General features: G+C 43.4%; 1 protein-coding gene across 3 annotated transcripts in view; it reads right to left on the bottom strand.

Annotated features, from left to right (window-relative positions):
• Window positions 1-23,152, bottom strand: part of MC2R (melanocortin 2 receptor) — a 33,012-nt gene extending 9,860 nt beyond the window's left edge. Inside the window, exons 1-2 of one of the 3 annotated variants that reach the window (XM_072154705.1) lie at window positions 23,071-23,152; window positions 3,555-3,673 (exon numbers count right to left, since the gene is read on the bottom strand). The gene's annotated coding sequence lies outside the window, so the exon portion shown is untranslated. Of the gene's footprint in view, window positions 1-2,991; window positions 3,102-3,554; window positions 3,674-23,070 lie in introns of those variants that run through there. The other 2 variants (XM_072154708.1, XM_072154704.1) reach the window with 2 other exon arrangements.
• Window positions 23,153-23,936: the final 784 nt, after the last annotated feature.

Genomic DNA, 23,936 nt, shown 5'->3' with positions numbered 1-23,936 from the left:
ATGATAAACACAATAGAGATGCTGAAGTTTTGTCTAAAAAAGGCACTTAAAACATTTTTTCAAAATAAAATAAAGTAAAAACAAACAGAAAATCTTATATAAAGAAGCCACTATAAAAAAGTGAAAATGTAGGTAGAATTATAGGAGATCTTTTATAATCTATAATAGCCATATTCCTCTTCCAACACTCACTTCACTGCAGAATCTACCAAAGGGTAGTTCACTGATGATCATTGACAATTATAAGACTAGACTGACTTCCTTCTAATTTATGGAAACTGCTATAGATTGGAAGGTTTACTTCCATACCAATAAGCTTGAACTGTTGAAAATATTGTATTTTTTTAATGAGAGACATGAATATGTAATAAGAGAACAGATGAACTGCTCAAAGATCCATCCAGATCTATATTTCAGCCTTATTTGCAGCAAAGAACTGTAAAGCTATTTGATGCAATTAAGTCAATTTGTATTGATTTTCTTATGACTTTGCACAAATATTTACTGCTTCAGGACAAACAACAAACTACCGACAAATGCTAGATTTTATAGGGCACAACATCTTACACTGAGACTAATTGGTGTAACGGGTCACAGAGACAACAGAACTAAAAGTCTCTATGGGAAGAGTCCGGAGGGAGGAGTCTGTGGACCAGTGGAGATGGTATGAGTCTCGCGGTGGCAGCCAAGGTACAGGGATGTGAAGGAAACTGTCCAAACCTGGGATGACAGCAGCAACACAGAGGAACACTGGTAACGCTGGCACGGACTGCAGACACCGCTGGACTGGAACCCTGGGAGGCACAGCAGGAACACCAGGAGCATATGGGAATGCTGGAGACACACAGGAACACAGGAAAGCGTCTGGAAACGCAAATGGGGCCGGTGGAGACATAGGAGCGACCTCTGGGAAGGCTGGTGTAGACACTGGAGCGACCTCTGGGAAGGCTGGTGGAGACACTGGAGCGACCTCTGGGAAGGCTGGTGGAGACACTGGAGCAACCTCTGGGAAGGCCGGTGGAGATAATGGAGCGACCTCTGGGAATGCCGGTGGAGACACTGCAGCGACCTCTGGGAAGGCCAGTGGAGACACTGGAGCGACTTCTGGGAAGGCCGGTGGAGGCTCTGGAGTGGCTTCTGGGAAAGCAAGAGACTCTGGAGCGGCTTCTGGGAAAGCCGGAGGAGAACTTGGAAGCGGTGGAAGCATGGCGGCCGGCTGCAGTGGTTCTAGGAAAACCGGAGTGGAGCTTGGAAGCTTAGGAAGCACGGCGCCCGGCTTTTGGAACACCGGAGCAAAGCGAGGCCGACATGGAAGCCGGACTTGTGGTTGCTGGCAATCAAACAGCTGTTGAGGCATGGAGACAGGCTGGAGTGGCTCTATGGAAGCCGAAGCAGCACTGGGAAGCTGCAGGAGTGAAGCCTGTGGTAGCCGGGAGTCTAGCAGCTGTTGGAGCAGGGTGGCAACCCTGCTCAGATCCTCTCCCCAAGAAAAAATCAGATGAGATTGCTGGGCGAGAACATCTGTCAGCAACTGGTATGGGTCTTTGGAACAGTCCATGAGGGGATCCATGGCCTTGGCGGAGTCCGTGGACGGTTCTTGCTGTAACAGGTCACACAGACAACAGAGCTAAAAGTCTCTATGGGAAGAGTCCGGAGAGAGGAGATGGTATGCGTCCCGCGGTGGCAGCCAAGGTACAGGGATGTGCAGGAAACAGTCCAAGCCTGGTATGACAGCATCAACACAGAGGAACACTGGTAATGCTGGCACGGACTGCAGACACTGCTGGACTGGAACACTGGGAGGCACAGCAGGAACACCAGGAGCGTATGGGAACGCTGGAGACAGAAGACACGGAGGCGTCTGGAAATGCTGGAAGACAGGACACATCAGGAGCGTATGGGAACCTTGGAGACAGGAACACCAGGAGCGTATGGGAACGCTGGAGACAGGAGACACGGAGGCTTCTGGAAATGCTGGAAGACAGGACACACCAGGAGCGTATGGGAATGCTGAAGACACACAGGAACACTGGAAAGCATCTGGAAATGCTAATGGGCTTTCTCTTCCACAGGAACGGCTTAGGGAAGCCTGGCATGGAAACCATAGGAGATCCTAGGAGAAGATCCGTCAGGGAGAGAAAGGAGGTGCCGGATTAGCAGGAGCCAATTAGGAGGAAGCTGGCCCTTTAAGGCGCGCGCGACCACTAGTGGTGAGAGCGCGCAACTGCAGGCAAGGAGGCATGCGGCCTACACGCCGGGAGCCGGAGCACAGACAGGAGCCAGGAGAGGTAAGTGAGGGCAGGGGGACGGGAACCGGCAGACAGCGGATCGACATGGATCGCGGGAGTACCCCTGACAATTGGTTGGGGGCGGGTTCATACCACTGTTATTCCTTTCCATTAGGAAATCTCCATAGGAGAACAATATAATGAAAATACTCATACTAAATGGAAGACTCTCAGTATAATATACAGATTGCGAGCCCTCATGGGCAGGGTCCTCCTTTCACATGTGGCAGTTCAGCCTAGTTTTGAGTCTTTTGTACTTATTTGTGCTTGTTTTATCTGTGACTTTCACGATTGTACTTCACCATACAATGAATGGTGCTCTACAAATAATAAAAATAATAATATTATTAGTTACCAAAGAGGAGGCTTCTGTTATTTATAATGGCAAAAATTGGAAAGATTGCTGAGCTTTTTGTCTATTATAAATCATAGAAGCACAGTAAGATGGAAGGTAACATGATACAAAGTAATCATTTTCTAATTTTATGCCATCATTTGGTTTATTTACTGAAGACTAATTCAACATGCCAATCATCTGTCATGATGTGCCAAATTTTGACCCATGACCCCGTTTTCTGTTACTCTAGGCTGAATTTAGACTCAATTCTATTGTAACTTGTAATATGTTCTATTGTGTTTCAAAACATTATTATATAGAAAGGTATAAAAGAATAATGCGCATGAAAAGCCTCTAATATCTCACCTTGTTAAGCCAGAGCATGACCTTGCAATGGTTTTTTCCATTGGCTACTTTTGTAAATCTGATTTAATGGTAGGTGAACATTTGGATCTTCTTTTTCAGCTGATCATTGTTATTATAAAAAGTGTCAGTTTGTCTGTTACTATGGATACAGAAGCTAAGGTGGATTTCAATTGGATTTATCGATGCAAAAGCCTTCAGTTGGCATCAGCAAGCCATTTACTGGCGGTCAAATACATGTTTTATTCTATTCAAGTCAAAAGAGAAACAAAGCAGAACAGAAATCATCTGTGGGTGTCCTTTAGACATTTCTTTTCAGTTTTATGAAAACTGAAGTGAGATGCAAACAGATATGTTTATTTTATTCCATTTTCCATGCTGACTAGTGGGCTAAGATTTGGTGTATAACTTGGTGTACGTGTTTTATATTTATAGCTCCCATATTTAAACATACGCTTCCCAGTGACAAGTCATTTCAGAGATTGAAAATTTCGAACCTCTTTTTTTAGATATCCCAACCTCTTTTTTTAGATAGTAAAAACAAGTAAAAACAGAGAATTACATACCAGTGTAGAGAGAACGCTAAGAAATGGCTTATTCTTCTTTTAGAGAACACAGTGCCCTGTAATCTGGATCAGTGTGATGCCGGAAGTATTGCATTTCTGACAGCTGGTAATGGGCAGAGCTTAACAGAGAAACAAAGATGTGTAAATAGCGAGCCATAAACTATACATTATTTGTTCAGGGAACAGAGCAGTAGAATAAAACATATTTGATAAATTCTAAGCTATGTAAAAAGTTGCATTGTGCCGTCCACATCTTACTCTGCCCAATCTGTTTATCATACGTTTCTTTTTCCCCTCTTTATTTTTGCATTGCACTATGAAACAGTAAGGGACATTTATAGACATAATCAAGTCAAATCTCTACCCGAAACATTAAAATAATGCATTGGGAAATTTGAAATGTACTAATGAGGATGGGGGTTAACATTTAGGAACATTGCAGGATATTCATGCACACTGCGCACCAAATACCACTGCATGTGGTGTGCAACACGCTCAGAATCTATTACAAATTTTGGCACCACCACTTGTGCATCTTAACTGAAATCTATAGCAGGTATTCTTAAGATGTTCTACAGCAGCTGAAATATGCATGACATGGTTTTTCTGAAGCTAGGCAGAGTTTTGTGAATGTGGCCTCTTACACAGGCCTATATAAACTGTGGGCTGCTGCACTTCCTGTGCTCGAAACAAGCCATCTTGTCTTAAACCAGCTGGTCTTTTTCTGCCGTTACTGATACCCAGCTGCCCGTGGACTCACGTGGTTATGGACTGTATCACCGATATTCCATTTTCTTCAGGTCACTTTGTTCCTCTGCCAGGTCTGTCATCAGCTCCGCGCCTTGCCATGTTGTTCTTCATCCACATCTTCCGGCTTCATGATCTCCGTCTACATATTGTATCAGACCGAGGGGTCTAGTTTGTTTCGTGGTTCTGGCATTCTCTGTGCAGCCAACTTCAAGTGAAATTGGACTTTTCCTCTGTGTACCATCCACAGTCTAAAGTGGAAAAAGTTAATCAGACGCTGGGCTGCTATCTCGGCCATTTTGTCTCTGACCATCAGGACGACTGGTCCACTCTGTTGCCGTGGGCGGAGTTTTCCTACAACTTCTTGGACTCCGCCGGCTCCACTCCATTCTTCGTTGTCTATGTACAGCACCCATGCCCTCTTTGCCCTCTTCCTGCCATGGAAGAGTCGGTGCAGGATCTGAAGTCTATCTGGGAGCAGATGCGCCTCTCTTTACTCCAGGCATCTGCTCGAACCAAGACCCAGGCTGACAAAATATGCAGGCCTCCTCCAACCTTTGCACCAGGTGAAAAATTGTGGCTCTTCTCCAGGTATGTTCGGCTGAAGATCCCCAGCTACAAGCATGGTCTGCGTTTCCTGGGTCCATTTGAGGTGCTGAAGTTCTTCTACCCATGGTCTATAAGCTTTGCCTTCCTCCCTCCATGCGCATCCAGATCTCCTTCCATGTTTCCCTTATGAAATCTGTCATCCTGAACCGGCAGCTATCACCTCCTGAGGCAGATTCCTCTGACATTTATGAAGTAAAAGAGGTCCTGGATATGAAGTAAAAGGGGTCCTGGTATTACTTAGACTCCACTCCCAGGAGTTGGCTTACGTCTTCATCTGCCGTGGTACAGAGGTTTCACTACCACTGATCCGGACAGTGCCACTTCATTTACACAGACCAGTGGATGTGAGACCATCTACCTTCTGAGAATATCATGCAAGGACTATAAAATAACTGCGTTGCTGAAGCTAGCACATATCATCACTCATTTCTACGGGCTTATATTCATCATTTTATGGAGCACTGAATGAGATAAATACTTGAAGGAATAACACAGATCTTATCCATTTATGCATTGCGACCCATGCTGTCATTTATTCCAATAATTTGGCTTAACTGATCGTGGCCTGTGAAACAATTCTTGGTTCAGATGTGAGTCAGAAGCATTATAGCGATTTCATTACCAAAAATGATAAATTTGCCACAAGTACTAATATTTACTTATTTGTATCTTCCTTCTGACTGGTCTGAATCGATAACGACAGAATAATGAATGTCACCTTTTAAGACTGATGAGATGCACGATAGACAAGGGCAAATTAAGACAATACTAATAAATCCCCCCTATGTGTTTTGGAGCAAAGATTTTCTGAAACCTGCCCTGTTGGCAAACAAGATTCCCTGGTGATCGGTAAGAACTTGTACTTTGGGGATCATTAATCTTATCTCTGTTTTTGCCTCTCTTGCCTGTCTGGCTTGTTTTTTGCCTGTCTTTTTTTCAGTCTAATTTATCTTTAACATTTTTTCTTTTTGTTAAAATGTTTTTTTTTTCAGATTTTTTTTGCAGGATTTGTTACAAATGTCTCAAAAATGTTGCACAAATGTCTCAGGTTACTTCTTTCCATTTTCTAAGTTTTCTTAATATAGTTTCGTCTGGAGTTTTTTGCACCAAAATATGTTGCAAATTTTAGACAATTTGAAAAGATAAATGTCATTTGCGATATTTAGAACATCTGGAATAGAACATAAATGCACAGTGCACATTTCAAAAAGTCGCACAAAATTGCAATGTGCCAATAACTGTCTCAAAAGAGACAGAAAAAAAGGAAGAAACATAAAGATAAATGACCCCCATTGTGTTGAAACCTCTAATTGATATTCCTAAAGAATAGCTGGTGACCAACCTTATTCTGTAGCAGTAAAAGACGAGGTAAACTTTTATTTCCAGCATATTGCCCAACTTGCCTAGCTAACTTGTTAGTTCTCTGACATCATATGAATTTCTTTACTACTTTATATGTCCTATAACAAGTGGTTGATGCAATAGAAAATCTACATTAAATGATACAAACATTGACAAGTAATGGATATTATTAGCAGGAATTTCACTTACTGTTCAACAGTTATGAATGTAGATTCAATCAAACATATTTCTGCTGTAAAAGGATGTGAGGGGGAGGCTTTATATGATGTTGTTGATAAGAGCTATATTAAATCTTATGTGTAGATAGGATATTGCTATTTCTTTCTCAAGCAGGAAACAATACAAATGTATCTATTTACATATAACAGTCCACTGTGAACATTGGCAAAGGCTGGTTTAAGACATGAGGCGATGCACAAAATTAAAGGTATGGCCCCACTTCGTTGCTGGTTTTCATCTCAAAAGAAATGCAATGTTATTAACCCCTTAATCGAAATCAAAATCCAAATTTTTGACAGAACCCAACTTTTTAAATTTGAAATGTGCCACTGTATGTGGTAATAACTTAGAAAAACACTTTTATATTGAAAATATAAAGCCCAGATTCTTGCTTTATTGGGCCTGATGGCAGTTTCAGACCATTGGAGAATCATGGATGAGGAAAGAGCCATCTTTTTTTCACACCAAAGCAGTAGACTGAATTAATAACCACATAGACCACTGTAGTGGTGAGATGGAACTAGTGGGGTTTTATGGTTGAACTGCTGATTCTGGATGAGAACTGTGCAGATTACTATTTGTTTCTATTGGGACTGATAAGTATACTATTTAACCCTTTCAGGACCTGGCCCTTTTTTGTTTTTTCATTTTCATTTTTTACTCCCCATGATCAAAAATCCATAACTTTTTTATTTTTCCATGTACAGAGCTGTGTGATGGCTTATTTTCTGCGTAACAAATTGCACTTCATAGAGATGGTATTGAATATTCCATGCCGTGTACTAGGAAGCGGGAAAAAAATTCCAAATGCAGTGAAATTGGTAAAAAAACGCATTTGTGCCGCCTTCTTGTGGGCTTGGATCTTACGGATTTCACTGTGCGCCCCAAATGACATGTTTACTTTATTCTTTGGGTCGGTACAATTACGGGGATACCAAATTTGTATAGGTTTTATAATGTTTTCATACATTTAAAAAAATTAAAACCTCCTGTACAAACATTTTTTTGGGGATTTTGCCATCTTCTGGCGCTAATAACTTTTTTATACTTTAGTGTACTGAGCTGTGGGTGGTGTCGTTTTTTGCGGATTTTGATGACATTTACAATGTTATCAATTTTAGGACTGTTCAACCTTGTGATCACTTTTTATAGAATTTTTTTAATTTATTTAAATGACAAAAAAAGTGCCATTTTCGACTTTGGGCGCGATTTTCCGTTACGGGATTAAACGCAGTGAAAAACCGTTATCATATTTTGATAGATCGGGCATTTTCGGACGCGGCGATACCTAATGTGTTTATGATTTTTACTGTTTATTTATATTTATATCAGTTCTAGGGAAAGGGAAAGGTGGAGTTTTTAGGGTTTTTTATTATAATTTTTTTTTTTTAACTTTTTTTTATTTTTAGTACTTTTCAGACTCCCTAGGGTACTTTAACCCTAGGGGGTCTGCACGATCCTATCATATACTGCCATACTACAGTATGGCAGTATATGGGGATTTTACTACTCATACATTACAATGTGCTGATAGCACATTGTAATGCATGGGTTAACCTGAAGTAGCCTCGGGTCTTCGCGAGACCCGAGGTTACCATGGCGACGGATCGCCGCTCCCCGATGACGTCACGGGGAGCGGCGATCCTCGAAAAGATGGCGGCGCCCACGCGCCGCCATCCTTTTGAAACAGCCGGCAGCATTGCCGGCGGCGATCGAGGTGAAAACACCCGCGATCGGTGCTAATTTGGCCTTGATCTGTTTTTCTTTCACAGCAAAAAATGATATCTTTTTTATCCAATTATCCCGATTATTGGGATATCTCCAGAAGTGGTTGAGATCTGCCATCTTGCCTATTCTCTGCATTTACGATGCCCAGTGACATGATGTGAGATAAAACCAGTTAGTTTTACAAAATGAAAATGTGGACAGCACTGTTTTGATGTTATTACATCTCATTAGTGGAGTATAGGGATCTGGTATGTCTAGTAAAGAGACTGGTTGGTCAGGGAGGGATTCATTAAAAAGTGTTGCTAGGACTGCTCTGTGAGGCCATATGACAGTGGTGGCGAACCTATGGCACTAGGGCCAGAGGCGGCACTCTGAGCCATGACCCAGGCCATGACCCCAGGATGAAGTTCACCAGACAGAACTCAAAGAATCTTCCTGGAGAATCTTCCTACAATATTAGACACATTTTCCATCCTCCTTTCAACTGTGTTGGTGTCCTTAGGAGTCTGAACGACTGAAAGTTGTCAAAGAAAAAGGAGAAATAAATTACTGCTGAAATTGCTGTGCTGGCACTTTGCAATAAATAAGTGGCTTTTGGTTGAAGTTTGGGCACTCCGGCTTTAAAAGGTTCGCCATCACTGCCATATGAGCTTCCTACCTTAGGGGGCAGTCTGCAATATCTAGAAGGCAATGCAAATGGTTAGATGCACTTTTGAGCTGCAGTATTATGTGCTGCCTTGTCTTTGTACTTGAGTAAGGGTCCCTAAATTGATCCTCCACCTCTGCTTCTGTCAAGGGAATATGATGAGGCTAGGTCCAGATGAGTGAGTAGTGCACGACTTGGAGATATGTATGTTATATGTAGCACAGAGCTTTCAAAAGTTGTAATGTTACCTACAATGTTTGTAATGGAGAAAGAACTGTTAATAAATATAATCATTTATTATTTTGCAATTTTGTTTTCGGTATGAAAATGTTCTGTATAAACATAGAAATTGTCCCAAAATTTGGTAAAAACAATGGGGGTCATTTACTAAAGGCCTGATTCGCGTTTTCCCGACGTGTTACGCGAATATTTCCGATTTGCGCCGATTGTACCTGAATTGCCCCGGGATTGTGGCGCACGCGATCGGATTGTGGCGCATCGGCGCCGGCATGCGCGCAACGGAAATCGGGGGGCGTGGCCGAACGAAAACCCGACGTATTCGGAAAAACCGCCGCATTTAAAAACCGAAAAAGTGTCGCTTGGGGAGCGCTTACCTTCACTTGGTCCGAGGTGGTGAATTCCGGCGCGATGAGATGACTTTCAGCGCAGCAGCGCCACCTGGTGGACGGCGGAAGAACTACATTCATAAATCCCGGCCGGACCCGAATGCAGAGCAGAGAACGCGCCGCTGGATCGCGACTGGACCGGGTAAGTAAATGTGCCCCAATATGTTGCTTCTTTTGTACTATCCTTTCAATTATTTTGTTAACAAGCCAATAAATAGCTATGTAGAATGTTTTCTTTTATATATTACCATTGCTGGACAATATGCATTGTGTTGATAATGATTTTCTTGAATTATTACATGTCTTTTGAGCTGTTTATTTTAATTTAAATAAGTTTTTCCGAAAAATGGCTGTAAAAGATAATAACGCACCTTTGCAAGTGATTTTTTTTGCCCTGGTAACAGGGCTAACCGGTAGTAATAAGTCCTCCACATACAATTGGTTATAATGACCTCTTTCAGTTTAAAGTCCTCCCTAATGGACAATATAGATTTTGCACCTCATAGATAAGTTAGAACACATCAAGTAAGTAATAGCTAAAAGGTGAAAAATGCTAATTGTACTTACTGTAGCTTAATTTGACTATGACTACTGTGCTAAAGGCATATTCTGACGTTCGATGTTAGCCTAAGTCCACAGAAATGGTAGAAGCAGTATAAAGAAATAACATCATCCCACCACATCTGCCAGAATGCTGGTATATTGTAGGCTGCAACTTCTAGAAAACGGCAGCATAGTGAGCATATGGGTCGTTGACTTGTGAAACATGTAATCTCTTTAACTGAAATGGGGAGCGTTTATGTTTTATGCTTTTCCATGGTTATATGTCATGTTACATCTGGTACCCACAAGATGCTCCACAAGCTTTTAGTAGCAGTATACTGTAGGGCCCCATGCACACAACCATATGGAAGGGGCTATGATAGAGGTCTATGGTGCTTGGCCTTTTTCATGGGACAGCTGCCTAAAGGTATATAGGCCTAAAGGTTATATAACATTTAACATTTTCCTTTTCCCTTTATTTAAAGAATGAATTTCTGCTTAAACAAAGTTATAAAACCTAAATTGTTCTCAGAGAATGATGAAGAATTCCCAGAAATATACCATGTAAATTAATTAGCTAGCACTTTATCTGTCACAAATCAGTGTGGGCACAATCTTACTTGTGAGGTGCTCTCTGTGCTCCTATAATCTTCCAGTGCATTTGAGGTTTAGATAAATCAAACTGTATACATAATAAATCTATTATTACAATTAAATAATCAATAAACATTTATACAAAAAGCATTTTCCCATTAAAGGGGCCATCGAAGAATGAAAAAATATATACCGTACATACTCAAGTATAAACCTAGTTTTTCAGCACAAAATTTGTTCTCCAAAACCCTAACACGGCTTATACTCGAGTCAAGAAAAAAATTGTCAAAGCTCACCTTTCCGATGTCACCCGTAGGTCCTATGCTTGATTCGATGCTCCGGTGCCGCTGGATCCTCTTTGGGTTTTCCCGCTCCTCTTCGGGTACCCTCGCGATGCCGGCAGCTCACAAACAATGACGTCGGCAAGCAGCTGATGTAATTCTGTGTGCCGGCCAAGCGCGAAGACCCAAAGAGGAGCGGAAGAATCCGAAGAGGACTGAAGGACCCGAGGCAGCACCGAAGCATCGGAGACAGACTGGGCAGGCTATATACTACAGGGGCTGGGCAGGCTGTATACTACAGGGGGCTGGCAGTCTATACACTACAGGGGTCTTGCTGGCGATATACTGGGAGGCTGTGACCAATGCATTTCCCACCCTCGGCTTATACTCAAGCCAATAGGTTTTCCCAGTGTTGAAATTTTGTGTTGAAATTAGGGGTCTCTGCTTATACTAGGGCCGGTTTATACTCGAGTATATATGGTAAATGGCTTTGGGGGCTTTTAAAACAATAAACACCTCATACTTACCTCCTCCGGCGCTCCTGTTCACCCGAGGCCTCTGTTGTTTTTACCAGAGGCTGGAGACTACTGCCGCACGTTCGCTGGGTATAGGGGCAGGTGAGCGTGGCTGACCATCTCAGCCGGCCAGAAGCTGAACGCAGCGTGGCTTCCGTGCCTCTGTTTAGTATTTTTAGTCATTGTAGAATTTTTATTTCACTTTGCAAATACTTTTTCCTTGAATGTCCCTGAATGTGGACTAGCCTCTTTGATTTCTCAATCAAACAAAATCTTGCTGCATGTATCTGCCAGATTTGCTGTCCGTCTTGCTGTGTTCAGTTCAGTTGCTCTGTGTTTAGCACAGTAAATCTGACAGATATATGCAGGGAGTTATTTACCTTTGTGAAGCCTGTATAAGCAACAGTAATTCTAGTAAGGAGTGATTTCTTTGCAAATGTCCCACACAGCATGCTATCTTTTGAAAAAGACATACACAGAGAAAAAAAACACCACATTAAAATAATGTTTTCTGTATTCCACTTTGGACATAGAAGTAACATCTGGTTACTACATTGTTTCATTAAACAATGCAGCTCACTCTGATCTCTTTAGAAACAAATTTAATTCTATTTGATGTAAATTTATTTATTATTTTAGTTTTATTTGTCTCAGGGTCGACATTAGAGTCTGCAGGAATCACAGCACAAAACAAGCATTGTCATTTTTATTTCAAAACTATTGCTCAACACTATAAACAGTGGTGGAAAAAGTATTTTCATTGTACACAAATCATGTAAATACTCATAAGTACGGAGGATGTAACTTCGCAGTTTTTTGTCTTCAATATATGTCTCACAATTGTTGCATATTTACCATGTGAATACAGATGTGGTAGACAACTTTTGAAAAATCACAAATTTAGGCGCAAATTCTCCCCTGTACACCAGGGTATATGAAAAATGTAGGAACTATGTCATAAAACATGCTGCCTGAGGATGTTACTGCAAGGTGTTTATTTAGCTCACCCAATCCTGCGGTAACCTTTCAATAAGGACACAAATTTAGCATACATTTTACCCCAGACAGTCCTTAAACACACAGCACCATCTATTAAATTCCAGGTAGGCCAATAGGTACCCCACTTTACATCTGCTCTTGCCTCTCAAGCATTCAGCTTGGTACCCCACTAGACATGCACCCTCAGCTCTCTAGCAGTCATACAGTTAACCACACTTTACAAGGAAAGCTATGGATTCCAAGAGCATTCAGGAATCGACATCAAAGTAAGAGCTTTAATACAAAAAGGAGTTCAGTGCTTATAAAAAGGAAACAAAATACAATACGAAATACAGCAACATTTTTACAAAAATTGAGAAAAATAACAGAAACTTACAAGGTGCAAAATTCTGGTTTCCTTGGAGGAAAAACATTGAACACTTTCAGACTAGGCTGCCTCCAGTATGTAAATGATATCTACCTGTACATTACATTATTTTATAATATCTCTATTTGCTTACCAAGCTCTATCACACTATCCTCTCATAAAAAACTGCTGGAGATGCTAATTGCCCTTTAATTAATTTAGAGTAGGTGTACCCAACGTAGGATAGAGAAAACCCAGGCGCTCGGTGACGTACAACAGTATAAGTCGATTTATTTGTGTAAAATTAATAAAATCGCGACTTGTTTCGGCTCACTACATGAGCCTTCTTCAGGCATGTTGTTGCCTGAAGAAGGCTCATGTACTGAGCCGAAACTCGTCGCGATTTTATTAATTTTATTATTTTTATACAAATTAATCAACTTATATTTTTTAACTTGACCGAGCACCTGAGGTTTCTCTATCCTACGTTGGGTACACCTACTCTGAAAACTCGTCCTCTGGTGCAGGATACGTTGCTTCTAGGAGACCTCGGCTGCCTTTGACTACTACTGCCTTACATGCGCTATAGCTCATGTGACTAAGGTAAGCAATTTTCTTTAACTGTGTGAATTCATCACTTGCCAAGACATACTACACGAGGCCAGCGTGTCTTGTTTCTTTTTGTTTCCCTTTACCTCTACGGTCCCCCAAATCTCTCTCGAGATCGGTGACTGTGAGATACCTTCAGATTCTTCTACACACCTTTAACCAATTTGTACACACCCTTTAATATTTAATCACAAACTATTTTGAGGAATTTACAACTTATGTGTGACTTTGTAACTAAAAAGTTGCTTATCTACTGCAGACATTACAGGAAATGTACAAATCAAATCAAGCATGATAAACAGCCTATGGAGTAACCGGACAAAGGGGCTCTGGTAATGCCTCCCCAAAGCCCAGCTGGCTCTATTTAAAAAGTTGATTTTAGAAGGAAGTAGGCCATGATAGCACATATAAGAAGATTACCACAGTCACAGTACCTGAATCTAGGAGTAAGTGTCCCTGCTTTAACATGCTTAATTTCGATACTAGATTTAATGTTACACATTTATTAAGTTGTCTAAACCTGTACGATAAATCTGGTATGCGAAAGACTTCCAAAGAGATAAATACTATACATTTAAATCTTATAAATAGGGGGCTCTCAAGGGCATTGGAGTTAAGATCCAGTCACCCTACCTTGGTATTTGCACTTTTAGCCTGGGTTGGTAACCCTGCTGGTGGTGGAATCCCCTTTGGGCAAAGTACTAATGTAGCACTGGTAAAAATGACAGATTTTCTGTAGTTTTGAAAAAAATCTTCAACAGCATATCCAGTGTAGTACATCCATTTAGATAATAACAAAATAATTGCACATTTATTGAGAAGGTGTCATTAGAGGGGTTTGGCTGACAATGTGAGATAGATGGCAAAAAGGAGGGGGGTTATGAAGAGAGGGAAGTTCTCCCTTACTTTTTAGCTTTCAATTAATCTCCAAGCCATTTAATCACCTAGGGAGAGATAGAGGAACTCAGGGAGGGGTGAGAAGCAACAGACAAAATAGTGTTTTTTCTCCCGTTTAAACACAAACACAAGAAATGCTCAGTCCTAGCAGCACGTATCTAATTCACATGGATTAGATCAAATCATTAACTTTTTATGATCCAGCTTACATGCACCTTGAAGAACAGGTGAACTCTGTGGGAACTTAGCGGGGAAGCGATACATGCAGGATATCGGGCACACGATCTTAGTGAATCGTTGCACAGTGTATTATAGACAGACAATCTGTGAACTCCTCTGGATGGGTAAGTAAATGTGCCCCACTGTGTGCAATGTGGGAAAATCTGATATTCAATAGAAACGCAATTGTCTTTTATATTTATGCGGTCTAAGACCAAACAATGTGTACATTACCTGTTGTTTGATCAAGGATCCTGATAACTGATACATCGGTAGCCATACCCCTTTGTGATGATGTCACGGATGATGACTAAGGATGCGTTCACGTCCAAAAGGCACTGGAGGAGATGAATGTTGTATTCCTTTTAAAGGGAACCTACCACCACGATTCTACCTATAAAGGTAGATCGGGTGGTAGGTGGATGAATGGGACGTGAGGATAGCCCTTTTTAGAGCTTATCCTCACGTCCCGGCTATCTTTTAGAAAACTTTGTAGTGCTGATATGTAAATTTTCTTAAGCGGCTACTTTGACGTGGAGTAGTCGGACATGAGGCTACACGTCGTGGCTACTCCATGCCCCAGTAGCCTATTTTCTCCTCCTACCATTTCATCTTTGGCGCGCAGCTCCTCGTAGCTGCGTGCCCTTGTCCGAGTACCCGGCGATGTAGTGCACTGTAAAGTACTGTCAGTTACTGGTGGGCTTTTTATTAGGCCATATCTTTGCCTAATACAAAGCTACTGCAGGCAACTTAGGGACCCCTGGGTGAGTAACAGTGGATACATAGGGAGCCCACTCCTTCTGCACTCACTTAGACAATGCAGTCCATGAGCGCTGAGCTCGGCAATTTACGTCAGCTCCATAGAGATTAATGGAGCAGAACGGTCATGCGCGGCCCTCTGCTCCATTACTCTTATGGAGCGACGAAGGGTCGGTCGGACCCTTGATTTCATGATCTGTGGGGGTTTCAGCAGCGAGACCTCCTGTGGATAGGGCCTTACTTGTCTTTGGGCGAAAACCCCTTTAAGGAAATGCTTAATTTTAAAGTGGTATGCCTAAGAGGCAATGTTTCCCTTATCCCACCCTGGAAAACCTATTAGCCTAGTTCCCAGAATGCCCCAGTGGAGTATCAATGGCTGTAGGTCTCCACAAGCCTTCAAGGTGGCCTTGAATGACAATGGTTCCCAAATGAGTCTTCTCACTTCCTAAGGGCTCATTCACATAGAAAACAGCAGGCTCCATAGAAAACAGCAGGCTCTTTTTGCGGTGTGCGGCCCAGATCGGTGCCACACATGTGGCCCCGCCGTGCCGCTATTGCCGTCTATGGGGACGTACATGCGGATGCAACTTTGCGGCTGCATATACGTCCCCGCAGACGGCCATGTGAATTTACCCTGAAGCTGTATGTTCCCAGGACATTCTATTGGTGCAAACTGTGTAGTTGTCTAATAGATTGTAGGTCTAATAGATTGTTTGTAAATGCATGGTGTGAGAAAGTGAGAGGTGTTGTGTGGGAAAACCGCTATCTGTCTTACAGGCAGACGAAATGCTGGTGGTAAAAGCCCTGGGTTTGTCTGCAGTAACCCAGGGGTTAATGCAGACATGATAAGCAGGAATAGTCTGTTTTGTCTGTGTTGGCCTAGCTAACACAGACACATTTGTAATGCCCGTACTGGGCCTGCTTATTATGGAGTAGGGGTAGGCTGGTAGTGGGACTCCTACTCCACCCGGGCTTCGGTCCTGGGCTTTTGTATAGCCCACAGGTGCAGGTCACAGGCCTCGTTAGGGTCTGATTTAGTCTGCAGGCCAGAAGCAGTGGGAGAGGCCCTACCTGGAGAGCTGAAAGTGAGATTGCATTCTCACAGCAAAGGTAACTGAGGGTCTCCTGTCTTGCTGCGGGCCAAGAGCGTGTGCCAGGCAGCCTGGTACCCGGATAGCTAGGGTCTGTCAAGTGTATTAGACAGCGCCTAGCCGGGCAGGAATTACTTTTATAATGTTTTTGCATGTGCCTAAGCCAAGGCTGAATTTGTGTTCTGTTTTGCAAGTGTGAATAAACACTTAAGTTGGACTTTTAAACCTGCGTGTGTCACTGCTTCTTGCACTGCTACCTGTCAACTACCAGAGCAATTCCCCACATATGGTGGATTGGAGCGGGCAAAGTGCAGTGAAGTATACACTAGTGCATGTCCTGAAAGTTGACAGCACTGAAGCTGCAAGCCACAGCCATGGAGGAGTTAATCAAGCAGCTTGTCCAGTCCAACGTGCAGCAGCAAGAGACAAACAGATTGCTGCTCCAGCAGATAACAGCCCTGACCGCTGCTCAGCAAAGGACTGTCCCAGCAATGACGGTGAAGGACGCCAGGAAAGAGGTCCGCAAAGCTATGACCAAGATGACCGCCGAGGATGATGTGGAGGCCTATCTGACAGGCTTTGAGAGGGTGGCCACCCGAGAGAGGTTGCCACAGCAACACTGGGCAGAGGTGTTGGCCCCCTTCCTCATCGCTGATCCCCAGCAGGCATACTACGACCTGAGCGAGGAGTATGCCCGGGACTACTCCAAGGTAAAGGCAGAGATCTTGGCCAGACTAGGAGTGGATCAGCATCTACGCGCTCAAAGAGTGAATAGCTGGAGATACCAGGAGGCGCTACCACCGAGGGGGCAGATGCACCAACTTGTTCACTTGGTCCGCAAGTGGCTTCAGCCGGAGACATCAACCCCAGCCCAGATGGTCGAGAAGGTTGTTTTGGACCGTTTCCTGAGGGCCTTGCCGGGTGAGATCCAACAATGGGTGGGACACGGGGACCCGTCTGATGCCGATGCGCTGGTGGGGTTGGTGGAGAGGTTTTGTGCCACTCAGGCCCTAACAAAGAAAGCCCCTTATACCAAGACAGGCCTTAAGGCACGGAAGGTCTTGTCACCCACAAATTCCCGTGGAAGGACAACGCCCAATGTCCGGGAAGTACCCCAGGGGAGGAGGAGGGGGGAGGCTCCCACCTGTTGGACCTGCCATGAGCCAGGTCATATTGATGAGCGCCACCTGTGCCGGGTGACTGTGGCAGGGCATCCAGCGTTGGCCCTGCTGGACTCAGGCAGTCGGGTGACCTTGATTAATGGGTCCCTCACAGACCCCAAGGCGGTCACAGGGCGCACAATTGGAGTCCTGTGCATCCATGGGGACGTAAAGGACTACCCCACCACAGTTATTAACTTCCAGACCTCTTGTGGAGAGACACTACATGAGGCAGCGGTTGTCAAGAACTTGCCCCATGACCTTATCTTGGGACGGGACTTCCCCATGTTCTGGACTCTATGGCGGGGAAACCAAGAGTTGGGGGGTTGTTCTCCTGTGTTGTCTGGTCAGATCTCTGAAGCCGAGCCTGATGACCCAGACTCTGGAGTTCCTGCCGTAGGGGTGACCGCCACAGAAGATGGAAGTGTAATGTTTCCCCTAGATGTTATGGCAGGCGAAACTGAGGAGGTAGTGACAGGACCGCAGTTGTCTGATTTGGAGGTATCCCGTGACAACTTTGGTACTGCCCAACTCCAGGACCCCACTCTGGTCCGCGCCAGAGAAAATGTGGTAGAAATTAATGGCGTACCTCAGCACCCAGGTGCGGATAAGTTGTTCCCTCGTGTGGTGGTAAATCAGGAGTTATTGTACCGCATTGATAAGGTCCACGGTGAAACCCGGGAGCAGTTAATGGTGCCTCAGCCATATCGTCAGATGGTGTTAGACCTTGCGCATAAGCATGTGATGGGAGGGCACCTAGGTACCACAAAAACTCTGGAACGCATCTTGCAGCGTTTTTACTGGCCAGGAGTGTATGATAGGGTAAAAAGGTATTGTGAAACTTGCCCTGATTGTCAATTGCATGCTCCCATGGTACACTTCCGAAGTCCGTTGGTACCTCTGCCCATTATTGAGGTACCCTTTGAAAGGGTCGCCATGGATTTGGTCGGTCCTTTAGTTAAATCTGCTCGGGGGCATCAGCATATCCTGGTAGTCATGGACTATGCTACCCGATATCCTGAGGCCATCCCACTGCGGCACACCTCTGCGAAACTAATTGCTAAAGAGTTGTTTGCCATGTTCTGCCGGGTGGGACTTCCCAAGGAGATCCTCACAGATCAGGGGACTCCTTTTATGTCAAAAGTCACCAAGGAGCTATGTCGGCTCTTTAATATTAAACAGTTACGCACCTCTGTGTACCATCCTCAGACGGATGGATTGGTAGAACGGTTTAACAAAACTTTAAAGAGTATGCTAAAAAAGGTGGTAAACAAGGATGGGAAGGACTGGGATGTACTATTGCCATATTTAATGTTCGCCATCCGAGAGGTTCCACAAGCCTCTACTGGGTTCTCACCGTTTGAGTTAGTGTATGGCAGACATCCCAGGGGTCTCCTGGACATAGCCAAGGAGACATGGGAACAAGAGCCCACCCCCCACAAAAGTGTAATAGACCATATCGCAGATATGCAGGACAGGGTGGCGGCCGTCATGCCCATCGTCAAGGAACATATGGAGGAGGCACAAAGAACTCAAAGCCGGGTTTATAACAGGTCAGCAAAAGTAAGGAACTTTAGTCCCGGTGATCGTGTGTTGGTGCTAGTCCCCACTGTAGAAAGTAAGTTTCTCGCTAAATGGCAAGGACCGTATGAGGTTATAGAGAAAATAGGAGAGGTGAACTACAGGATACGTCAGCCCGGACGGAGAAAACCTGAGCAGACTTATCATGTAAATCTGTTGAAGGCCTGGAAAGACAGAGAGAGTCTGCACACAGAGATGGTTCTGGTGAGTCCACCTCCTGCGCTACCCTCACAGGCTGCAGATAAGCCTGTAGCAGATGCAGAGGTGCGAATAGCCGATACCCTTACCAAAGAGCAACAGCGAGAGGCTAGAGAGTTTGTAGCAAGAAATACAGATGTGTTCTCAGAGTTGACAGGTTACTCATCTGTAATTAAACATGACATTGTCACTGAGCCAAGGGTAAAGGTAAGATTAAGGCCTTACAGAGTCCCTGAAGCTCGTAGACAGGCCATATCAGAGGAGGTTCAGAAGATGCTGAAGCTAGGGGTAATTGAGGAGTCCAAAAGTGAGTGGGCCAGTCCAATTGTTCTAATTCCCAAACCGGATGGGACGTTGCGATTTTGCAACGATTTTAGAAAATTGAATGAGGTGTCTAAATTTGATGCCTATCCCATGCCCCGGGTGGACGAACTTATTGAGAGACTAGGGGGTGCTCGGTACTTCACCACATTGGATTTAACTAAAGGATATTGGCAGGTACCCCTGACAGACAGGGCTAAAGAGAAGACAGCCTTTATCACCCCTGAGGGCCTTTTTCACTATGTTGTGTTACCGTTTGGGCTTCATGGGGCCCCCGCTACCTTTCAACGGTTAATGGACATAGTGTTAAAGCCACATAGGAGATACGCCTCCGCTTATCTAGATGACATTATCATCTACAGCCAAGACTGGGAGAGTCACTTGGCCAAGGTACAGGCCGTAGTGAACTCGCTAAGGGCAGCGGGCCTGACCGCAAACCCCAAGAAGTGTGCGCTAGGAATGGAGGAGACACACTATTTGGGGTATGTGATCGGTCGAGGTATAATTAAACCTCAGATCAACAAGATTGACGCTATACAGGGTTGGCCTCAACCAGTGAGCACAAAGCAAGTCAGGGCATTCCTGGGCATTGTAGGGTACTACAGACGGTTTATACCAAACTTTGCCACCGTGTCCGCTCCCTTGACAGACCTGCTGAAGGGTAAAAGGCCTGTCATGGTGCGGTGGAATGAACAAGCAGAAGGTGCTTTTCAGGCATTGAAGTCTGCGTTGTGTGGATCTCCCATCCTCATTGCGCCAAACTTCAAGAAAGAGTTTATTGTGCAGACGGATGCGTCAGATGTAGGACTGGGAGCTGTCCTGTCTCAGGAGGTGAATGGCGAGGAACACCCCATTACTTACCTGAGCAGGAAGCTCACGCCAGCTGAAAAAAATTACAGTATCGTAGAGAAGGAATGTCTGGCGATAAAGTGGGCATTAGAGTCCCTACGGTACTACTTGCTGGGACGACAGTTCCGTCTCATAACTGACCACTCTCCTCTCACGTGGATGAGTAGAACTAAGGAGAAGAATGCCAGGGTCACTAGGTGGTTCTTATCCCTCCAAAATTTCAGTTTCATGGTGGAGCACAGAGCCGGGAAGCTACAGGGCAATGCGGATGCCTTGTCCCGAACGCATTGCTTAATGTCAGGAGTTCGCCCCGGTGGGTCTGAACTGAGGGGGAGGGTATGTGAGAAAGTGAGAGGTGTTGTGTGGGAAAACCGCTATCTGTCTTACAGGCAGATGAAATGCTGGTGGTAAAAGCCCTGGGTTTGTCTGCAGTAACCCAGGGGTTAATGCAGACATGATAAGCAGGAATAGTCTGTTTTGTCTGTGTTGGCCTAGCTAACACAGACACATTTGTAATGCCCGTACTGGGCCTGCTTATTATGGAGTAGGGGTAGGCTGGTAGTGGGACTCCTACTCCACCCGGGATTCGGTCCTGGGCTTTTGTATAGCCCACAGGTGCAGGTCACAGGCCTCGTTAGGGTCTGATTTAGTCTGCAGGCCAGAAGCAGTGGGAGAGGCCCTACCTGGAGAGCTGAAAGTGAGATTGCATTCTCACAGCAAAGGTAACTGAGGGTCTCCTGTCTTGCTGCGGGCCAAGAGCGTGTGCCAGGCAGCCTGGTACCCGGATAGCTAGGGTCTGTCAAGTGTATTAGACAGCGCCTAGCCGGGCAGGAATTACTTTTATAATGTTTTTGCATGTGCCTAAGCCAAGGCTGAATTTGTGTTCTGTTTTGCAAGTGTGAATAAACACTTAAGTTGGACTTTTAAACCTGCGTGTGTCACTGCTTCTTGCACTGCTACCTGTCAACTACCAGAGCAATTCCCCACAATGGACTAAGGAATATCATGACTAAAAAATACTTTGGGACTATTGAAGGGATAAAAATATGGTGCTCTTGGAAGGGTGAATATACTATTCACACAGCAGCCCTTTCTGTCTGTCGAGTTTGTCCACTGTTTCTATTGATCTCTGCATGCATGTAGATAATTGTAGAAAAGAAAATTGTAGATCACCACCTAGGAAAGCCTCTGAATATCCCCTATCCATTACTGTGTAATGATGTATAAGAGTCTTTTGAAAAATTTTACAGTAAATCTCACAAAATATTTCTTAAAAATCTCTGTATGTGATCTCTGGGTCTCAATACCTATGAAAGAAAAAGTATATAAACATGCTTATCGATTCACATCCCAAACAATCTGAACTGAGCTATACTAAAACACCAAGGATACTGAAATCAATGGCCTAAACATAGCATCAAACTTACAGCAATGAGAATTTCATAAAATCAATTGCATGCTGTTTGTTGGATTTTTCAAATATGGATTTAGGGCATAATAGCCGAACTTTTAGCATCAAAATATTATAAGAAAATGTTGTGTGAGCAGCTTACAACTCCATTGTGCTTTACAGAGAAGGAACTTAAGCCACTTTTACACAGTTTGTCTTTTTAAGATTCACATCTCTTTCTAGCATTTTTTTTCCATTAAAGGAGTTTTCCCTTAAAGTATGTTCTCAAATTTTATATATATCCACTGGAAATTGTGTCCTCATAATCCATAACATCTGATGACACCATTACAATATACGGTACAGCAGCAAAACTGCCACAAACTACCACTATTGTACTGTAGGTATGACTTCTAAGGACTTCTAAAAAATTACATTTCTGTCTCATCAGGCTTCTCCCAAAAGTCTTGGGGATCATCATATGTTTTCATATTTAAGATTTTTATGATCAACAGCAGTTTTGGTCATGGAACACTTTTTGCCCAGTCGCTTTGGGCATGAACACTAAGCCAAAAGGACATCTACGATCAGATTTACTTGCTTGTTACGCCTGTTAGGGGATGACCTCGCATTTGGCATCTACAGGAATAGCTGCATTCTTTTAAAAAAGACTTTATAAGAATATTCAAACAAGCCGGAGGCACTCTGTTCTGCGTCCCAGAATCACCAATCTGCTGTTCCCACAAATCTGCTGATGTCACAATCGGAACACCTCCAGCATCAAGAAACTGGAGCGCCTCCGACTCATTCAATTATTTTTTGAAAGAATGCCGAAGTGCCTGTAGATGCCAAAAGTGAGATTTGTTTTCCCGATATGCAGCAGAGCTGACACTGTACTAATCACGGAGTAATCACTGAAAAATCCTGAGGCAAATTGGGACTGTAGTACTTTTGATGTTGTATTGGGGTGTTTTGTGAGCTCTTGAATGAGTATGCTGCTCTCCTGGGGTAATTTTAGACGGCCAGCCACTCCAGGGAAGGTTCACCAGAGTTTTTCTTGTTTTTTCTCCATTTGTGAATAATGGATCTCATTGTGGTTATCTTAAGTCCCAAAGGCTTTAAGATGGTTGTAACACTTTTTCCAGACTGATTGATTGTTTCGCATTTGTTCCTTAATTTCTTTGAATCTCCCCATGATTTCTAGCTTCTAATGTTCTTTTGGCCTACTTTACTTTGTCAGGCAGGTCCAAATCCAATTTGCTTCCTTGCTATGTTGCTGAATATTTCGTAATGGAATTTTGGTTTTCCTAAAGTTGGGTGAGAAAAAAAAGAAAAGCTAAATAAAGTTTAACAACTTGTCCAATCAAACACTTCTGTATACTGGGGATTATATTCTTACATCATTTAGCAGGAACCATACTGATTAAAATAATACAGTAATTACAAAATAATTGTATAGCACAGCTTTTGACATTAACCTTCTATTAAATAACCTTGATTGCTATTTTAAGAATGCTTTAATGGTATAATCTTCAATTATTCATAAAGTAAGGGAGAAATCAAACACAGACAAAACTTCTTTTTATAATCCTGTAGAGTGGCATGAAATAATGGTGTGCATGGAATATAATTATTAATAAATTGCTCCTATAATGGACTAAGGAAAAATTCCTTTAAAAGATTGTAGCTAAAAAAAGCTGAAGTTTTCTTTGGCAGTCTTAAGTTTTCCAGTTTTCCTCATACAATGCTCATTTCATTTTTTTGGGCCAGGGTCAAAAAAATATTAAATAGCCAATGTCATTTTGCAAACAGTAATCACATTGAGATTGATCATTTCTACCTCACAGCTGAGAAGGCCCAATTCTTACACTGAGTGGGTCGAGTGATGGTGCCGAGAGAAGGAGAGTGGGATGGGGGGCTGGACTCCGACCTCGCCTTTGCACCGCATATTCAATCTCTTGCTTGCTCTTGCCACATGCATTTCATAAACATCTCCAGAATCCACCTAATTTCTTACAATTGAAACCTCTACATGCTAATTGTTGCTCTGAATTATTCTTGACGGGGATACCGTAACTCTCTACTAATCGGTC

This window comes from Engystomops pustulosus, chromosome 5 (assembly GCF_040894005.1).
Source record: "Engystomops pustulosus chromosome 5, aEngPut4.maternal, whole genome shotgun sequence".
In the NCBI taxonomy this organism is placed as follows: Eukaryota; Metazoa; Chordata; class Amphibia; order Anura; family Leptodactylidae; genus Engystomops; species Engystomops pustulosus.
Note: the sequence above shows the minus strand (reverse complement) of the source record. Positions and strands in the feature narration are given on the sequence as shown.